This window comes from Pundamilia nyererei, unplaced genomic scaffold (assembly GCF_000239375.1).
Source record: "Pundamilia nyererei isolate P.nyererei 1_Seehausen unplaced genomic scaffold, PunNye1.0 scaffold00410, whole genome shotgun sequence".
Lineage (NCBI taxonomy): Eukaryota > Metazoa > Chordata > Actinopteri > Cichliformes > Cichlidae > Pundamilia > Pundamilia nyererei.
The window spans coordinates 185,034-193,429 of record NW_005187811.1 but is presented as its reverse complement, the minus strand read 5'-3'; positions in this window follow the sequence as shown (position 1 = coordinate 193,429).

Here is an 8,396-nt window from a genome sequence, read left to right as displayed (position 1 = left end):
TTCACCAACGCTGTCACAGTTATTCACAAATTTGTGACTTTTATTGTTTGTTAGCGGAAATGCTAAGAGGTGATGTAAGCTTTAAACCATGGTTGAGAGAGCAGTGTGGCCGCTCTCAACTGTGGGAGTGATCAGACACTCACTTTAATTAGCAGTCCCGTGGTGACCACCTCACTGAATATCACTGATGCTCATTGATAGAAATGTGTGGACTATCACTGTAGCAGCTAGCTCCCTTCAGTTTGGTATTTTGGTGTTGTGCCCCTCAACTCAGACCTGCATAAGGCCAGAACACGCTATAAAACCATCAGAAAGAAGCTTGGTGAGGTGGAAGAAACGTTTCTTCAATCATCAGTCTTGGTTGAATGCAGATTTCCCCAACCTTAAAAACAATAAATCTGCATAATTACTGAAACTAGCACTACTGACAAACAATGGGCCATGAGGTTAGTTTCATGATCATTAATATGCAAACTGTCATGACCACTGATCGCCACCTAACCAGGCTCTACCAATGAGTGGGCTGAAGCAGTGTTTGCTTGGTTATGTTAGTGATACCTAAACAGCTCTACTTTGCTAAGAACCAAAACAAATCCAGTTATTCCTCTCATTTCATAAATATGTGATGTGTAATTTGGACAAGAACCTTCCTTCGGCCAGAACGGGTTGTAGAGGTGGGTTTTCCAGTATGACAATGACCCCATAAATACTGCCAAGGCAACAAAGAAACAGTTAAAGGAGCACATTAAGGTTATGGAGTGGCCTAGCCAATCAAAATACCTTAGTCCTAAAGAAAATCTGTGGAGTGTCTGTGGAGGAAATTTCTTGGCTGCTGCATGGCACATCCTGAAAGTTTCTTGTTGTAGAAACTTGCAGGATGTGCCATGCAGCAGCAGATTTAGAGAATTTTAAAGAAGAGTTGGCCAAAATCCCTCCTGAAATGTGTGTGCCAACCTGGTGACCAGCTACAAGAAACATCTTACCATTGTGCAGGCCAACAAGGGATTCTCCATCACATAAGTCATGTTTTGCTTGTGGTTCAAATACATATTTCAAAAGTAGTAGCCTTTAGGTCCTTCTTCTATGGAACCAGCTCCCAGCTTGGATTCAGGAAACAGACATGCTCTCTACTTTTAAGAATAGATTTAAAACCTTCCTTTTTAAAAACGCTTATAGTTAGGGTTGGATCAGGTGACCCTGAATCCACCCTTAGTTATGCTGCAATTGACTTGGGTTGCTGAGGGCTTGCTATGACGCATTGAGCGTTTCTTCTTCTCTCACCCATTTTCAGACACCACTCTGCATTTTATTGTGGCTTATTATTATTATATCTGGTTCTCTTCCACAGCATGTCTTTTGCCTTGTCTTCTTACCCTCACCCCCAGGAGCCATCTGCCCCTCCCTGAATCTGGCATTGCTGGAGGTTTATTCTTGTTATAAGGGAGTTTTTTGTTCCCATTGTCACCAAAGTGCTTGCTAATAGAGTGTCATCTGGTTGTTGTCGTTCCTCTGTAAGGTCTTTACAATATATGCGACTGATGTTCTGATTTGTTGCTATATAAGTAAATTTGAATAGAACTGACTTGAAATCAACTTTGGAAATCAAGAAGAGGAAGCAAGTGAAGGTAGAGCCAAGGATTAAATAGTGGAAGTTGATGAAGGAAGTTAAGCAAATCAATGTATAACTTTGTGTTATTTCTGGATTTTTTTGGTTGATATCGTGTCTTTCTCCATTAAATTTAAAGTACAAAAAAAATTAGAGACTTTTAATTTGCCACATAAGCGAGTACATTTACAAATTCAGCAGGGGCTAAAAGTAGTCTCCATTGTTGATTTAATTAGTAGTAGTTTTTTTAATGACATTTATTTAAAAAAAGAAGGTTTAGTTTTACCTGACAGACACATATGTCTGTCAAGAGAGGTCAAAGGAACAAGAGGCATTACACAATTATTAGAGTGATGATGCCCTCAAACAAAAAGAGCTAGGCCTTATCAGAGACTTCTGAAATTGAAACAGATGAGGGGGATTATGAGCCTGTATTTACAGATAATTTTCGTATTTTCACCTCCAGGCTCACTAATGAGAGTGTATTTGAGAGCTACTAGCAGGAGAGTGGTTCACAAATGGCAATTTTCAGCTTATGAAATAGCTTGAAAATTGCAGACTAAAATGCTCTTTCTGATGGTGATGAAAAGATCTCATTAAAATAAATAGTAGAGAGCCTCTTTGTTGTGCTTACTGGGAGGACAAGGGGAGCCTAATTCTCCCGCCATGATGTTGTGCATTGTAAGGGAGGGTTGCCTAGGTGTAGGGCCCTTCACTTTGATGAGGCCAAAAAGGGTAAGGGATGTCTGTTTAATGACTCAGACTCAAACAAGTTAGAAAATGAATTATATGCAGCTAGGTGTGATGCTTCCAGCACTGGCTACACAGCCAATTTCTTTCCCAAGATTCAGACACCTAAACACAACAGGCAGGAAGCTATTATGACCGATACTAAATGAGAAAACAGGAGGGAAAATGGACATACAGACTGAAAAATGAAAGAGCTGCAAAAATATTGTGAAGAGAATGAACTGAATGGAGTTGCCTAAATAGGAATCTTTTGGTTGAATGAGGAATGCCCAGTGGATTCATAAACTATGCCGTGGTATTGTGTAAAATGGTTTAGATGTTTTGGGGAGGTAGTAGAGAGGACCATGATGGGAATGAGATTGTGTCCACTGCCTCGCCTCTGGGAAATTGAGCCTTTTGTAAGAATATGTTGTGGTCATTTTCCACTGAAACAATGCACTTTGTAAGATGACTCACACTTGCCAGGCATCACACAGCAAAGGTTAATGACGGATAAATTGAAAACGACGGCCCTATTTCGGAGGGAAATTACTGTGTGTCAGTGTCTAAAGAAAAAAGAAGAAATAACGACACAAAAACAGATGTGGCGTTGTTCCCACCACAGATGCCAAACCCTGCTCCCTCAACAGAAAGAAAGAGAAAAAAGAGATCTCTTTTACAGCAACAATGATCCTAGCTAATGGAGCACAAGTGACCACTTATTGTGATTCACCCAAACAAAACAAAAATCTAATTTCACTCAAATAAAAGCTGAATGCACCTGAATTATACCCTTTTCTAACTATATGAAGCATCGGTGCCTGCATCTCATTAAATTGCTGACACCATTTTATTGTTTGGTGATGAATGAAGGTCGTTTATCCTTTATCATCTCTATTAAAGTAAAGACTTTAATTTCTTTTGCCAGTCTCTATGATGTATTCAATCAAAGCAGCGCTATTATCTCCTTTAATTTTAATTAATTTGGAGCAGACAGTAAAAGTGACAGACTGGTTCAATAAGAAAAATGAAAAGAGCTCTGAGCTTATAAAACATTTCTAGATTTATTGTGGTAAACAAGGCTTTTCAGACTTGTGTTCCAGCACAATATCTATGCTGTTTTGAACATGCTGTTAAATCAAATTTAATATCAACATTGAAATTTAGACTCCACCTTCTAGTTTAATACAAAGTCCTTAGCGAGCATTAAATGTCAATTACTGCCATCTACTGGCCAAACTGTTTAACTGTTCAGTTGAATATATTATGCTTCTTACAGGGAAAGTATGGATATATTCTGTTTTTCCTTAAAAGAAGAAAAAAGTATTGTTCATCCATGAAGCCTGATAGTTCATAGTGATCTGCCAAACAGCTTCAGTGTATCTGTGGCAACTCAGTGTTACACCAGGTCATATGTTTTTCCACTACCACGAACACATACGCGCGCACACACATTATGTATCAGTCCAGAAGACTTCTGACCACTGCTAAAGCTGTCTGTATATACTCTGATATTATCTGTCACACTAAATTAGTTACTATTTGCAAGACAAAGAAGAAAAGTTACCTTGTTTCTTCTCAAATTTTCAGTGTCAAACAAAGCAGAATTATTCTTGGTTTGGGAGTCAACCATTTTCCCTTTCATCTTCATTCATAGTCCCTCCATCTTGCTGAGGTCAGCTGTCAGCATTCTCCAACCATAAGAAGGATACATACAGCATACAGTATGAATCTGATCACAGTATTCATTTTTAGCTGTGTTTGGCAGGCTTTCGGTCTTCTTCCAAAAGGACCAACAGGTTGATTAAAACTGTAAGTCCTGTAGAAGTGCGCCACTTTTCCTCAATCTTTAATCCGTGACCCATTTTTCAATGTCTGAATCCTTTATCCATGTCTGAATAGTGTGGTTGACAGTGATTAATAAAAGTAAGTTGCATCAGGGTAATCATGTAAAACTGCAACCAAATAACCAAAAACTAACTTTATTGTATAAGTGACTGAAGTATAATGATAGAGATAAGTATGCTGATCATAGTTTACAATTAACATTGTATATGTGTCATTGCTTTGAAGTACGTATTTGTACCTTGGAAAAAGTACTACGCGTTACTAACGGCGTTACTAACAGCATTACGTTTTTCAGTAAGGAGTAATCTAACTAATTACTATTTCTATCGTTACAACGTCGTTACCGTTACTAACAAGAAAATTCGGTGCGGTCGCGTCACTATTTTTCAACAAACAGACGGTTTAAGCTGTGTTCAGTTTAACGCATCTTATATCAGTTGCACCGAAATAACTGTAGGTAATCTGGGCGCTACAGCTTTAAGCAGCTGCGCGCGCTCCCGCGGACGGCTATCACTTTCTGCCCGATCACTTTTTGGCACAACTAGTGATGGGATTTCCGGGTCTTTTTAGAGAGTCGAACCAAGCCAGCTCTTTTGGTTCAACTCTCTAAAAAGAGCCGGCTCTTTCGGCTCCAAAGACTGAGACACAGCAAATATTGGCACACGACTTGACACATGTAGAATTTATTTAATATTATACTAATGACAAAATATACTAATACAGTGGGATGCAAAAGTTTGGGCAACATTGTTAATAGACATTATTTTCCTGTATAAATCATTGGTTGTTACAATAAAAAATGTCAGTTAAATATCATACAGGAGAGACACACAGTGATATTTGAGAAGTGAAAAGAAGTTTACTGGATTTACAAAAAGTGTGCAATAATTGTTTAAGCAAAATTAAGCAGGTGCATAAATTTGGGCACCACAAAAAAGAAATGAAATAAATATTTAGTGTATATCAATGTGTGTGTCTCCTATATGATATATGGGGTGCCTTTGTCTGGACGTGCTTCCCATCCAGAGCTGCACAGCACAGAGGAAAGTTCCAGCGCTCCTGGAATCCCTCTGTGATGGACCGCCAGTCTCCAGGTGAAGGCACAGCCATGAAGTCTCCACTAGACAGTCCCAGATGGCCGTCGTTACTTGGGGGGTGATCTGGCTCACCATGGACACACTGACTCTGAAACTGAACGCGATGGTCCTGAAGGAGTCCCCGGTGACAAGGAATCTGGACAATATCTAAAACAGTTGTGTTTTGTTTTAACTTTAACATATCATAATTTGATTGGTAGCAACTTTTACAACTACAGTGTGCCAATCACTCATAATTCCTAAACATGTCAATCAGGTAGGAATGAAGTAAGACATTAATAGAAATAAAGAGTTGTATGTTGACATGTAGCCCTTTCCTTGCTTAAATCATTAATCTTTTTGAAAAATTAATCTGTGATAAGACATAGCTTATCAAGATAGAACCATGTAACTAAAGATGAACCAAACTGTTCAGTTTTATCTAACTCTGTTTTAATAAAGGCTGGTGACCCCTGCTATAGAGTCTGACAGCTGCAGGGATTATATACAAATATTCAACTATACCAGAATTAAACCAGGTCTAAATAAAAAGGAGTGAGTATCACTACAAAGGTTAACTCAGTGGTCCTAGTGCTACAGTTTGATATCAGCAAGCACCGAGCGCATACATTGATGTGACACCACAGTCATGCTATCATTGCAAACACTGATAACAGTAGGGATGGGTACCGGTGTCCGGTGCCATTCTGACATAAACCAGTAACCAGACCGAAAAGCAGCGCACATTTCGGTGCTTTATTTCGGTGCTTTTTTTTCTTGAGCTGTGATACACTTCTAGCCAACCATTTTACGTTTCCGAGGATAGTAGGCGGGCCCAGGTACGTACGTTCTTTTAGAGCAGAGCTACAGATTAAAAATGTCCAAGGCGAAGCGATCAAAAGTCTGGCTGTACTTCACAGCAAAATATGCAAACTCAGCAGCCTGCAACAAGTGCTTTAAGCTGATACTGTGATACTGTAACACCTCGAATCCGATGAAACACCTGGCGACACATAGCGTTTTTTTTAAAAGCCCAGAAATGCGCCGTATTTGATAGCTTGCTGCGAGACCTCACACCGAGCGCATCTACTGCGGGTGGGTTGCCTGTTATGCAACATCCCCCAAAAACACGAAGAGGAGAGTCCTGGCCCCTAGCCCTGCCAGTGTAGCAGAAATGATGAGGATGATGATGGCAGCAGCAGCCGTTCTTCTCTGCGTGAGTAGCTTCATGTTGTTCGAGTGTAATTTACGTTGAGTAGGCTAACCACGTTATTACATTAATGCACGTAAGGTGAACTAGCAAACATCATCATAGCTACATGCGGCTGTCCTCTTGTTTGATGGCAGATACTCCCTTCACCCTGGCCAAAAAGGCTAAAATCACCAAAGAAAAAGTGGAAAACAGTTAAACATGAGAGGTTTTGGACAAAGTTTGTGTTTTTGCCATTGTTTAATCACTGCTTCCAGCCAAGAGTGATACCATATATGCCCCATAGCTGCAGAAAAGGTTAACATTGTTATCTTTTTACAAAAAACAGCTGAACATGAGAGGTTTTTGGACCAATTTTGTGTTCTCCATTCTTTAAGCACCGGTTTGAGCACCAGCACCGTTTCAAAAGTACCGATTTGGCACCGGTATCGGATAAAACCTAAACGATACCCATAACAGCATAAATTGAATTAAATCGGGACTTGATGAGACCTTCTGAGTATCACTAGAAATATTATAAACAGTAGTCTCCGTACCACCGTTTGCTATCAGTAAACACCGAGAGCATTCACTGTTAGCATAGCACATCCATGTTAGCAGTGTATAAACGATAGTTTAGCATATATTAGCACAGGTATCAATAAAGGACTACCATATTAAACACTTTTACTAACCTCAGGCAGATGGACAGGCGCTCTGCAGGTGGGATTGAGCGCCTGTAATTGGTGTCTAGGCGGGCGATTCTGGGACCGACGCATGAAAGCAGGTCCTCAAACTGGCCAAGTGAACAACGGTGATAGCGCTGGAATCCGCCGTCATCCAGGCGCAGCTCCTGGAGCAAGTGGTGAAACTCACCAAACTGCTCACGTCTATGGAGGACCTGATGGACCCAGGTACAGCGAGGACGTCTTTTACGCCGCTGCTATGCTCTCCACAGTACATAGAGAAGGGAGACTCTCTCTTCAAGCGCTAGCTCGACAGCTGCCATCTTGCAAAGACACCGGTCTGGCACAACTTCCTCCCACATTCCTCCCACATTTCCGGTTCACGCGCGTCAAAATGCGCTATGGATTTTTCTTGGACACTCGTTGAGACGCGAATGTGCACACGTCAAATTTGGGGCGTTTTGTTCGCGTCCATCGCGTTCGGTGTGAACACACCTTAAGAGCCAATTTGGTCGTGACCGACACATCACTAGGCACAACACCTGGAGCTAAGGGGGCAAAACAATCGCATGAGTGCTGCTGTTTGACTGGGGAAGAATAAAGTAGTCGCGGTAAGCCAATCACATAACCACTTCAAGGTGACAAAGCAACAAGGAGATATAACAGTTTTTAAATTGTCTTGATAGGCCACGTAAAACCAGAGTCACGATAAACAATATATATGTGGTGTTTTTTCGTTAATAGTTTCATCACGTTTACTGTCTAAGGATAGCACTAGCAAGCACTCTCTGCTTATGATCAAAAAATGATAAAACAAAACAAAAAACAGGCCTGTGGTGTTTGTGGAAAAATGCACCGTGTCGACTAATCAAAAATGATATGGCAACATCACATTTGGTTGTTTAGGAAGAGTCAGAAGTTTTAGGAGTGACGGAGAGAGAGAGAGAGAGAGAGAGAGAGAGAGAGAGAGAGAGAGAAAGACAGCAGAAAAGAGAGAGAGCAAGTTTTGAGATGTGAGAAATTTGTGACATTTAGCGTGTTTGGAGTGTGTAGTTAATGTGTTGTCTTGTGTAGTTAGTGTGTGTAGATCAAGGTTATTATCGTTAACGAAAACTAACGAAATAACGAAAACTAGAAGTGAAAAAATATTTTCGTTAACGGAAATAAAAATAAAAACAAAAAAAGGAAAACTAACTAAAACTGTAATGAGTGTTCACAAAACTAACTAAAATTAACTGAATTTATAGCAAAAATGTGTTTAG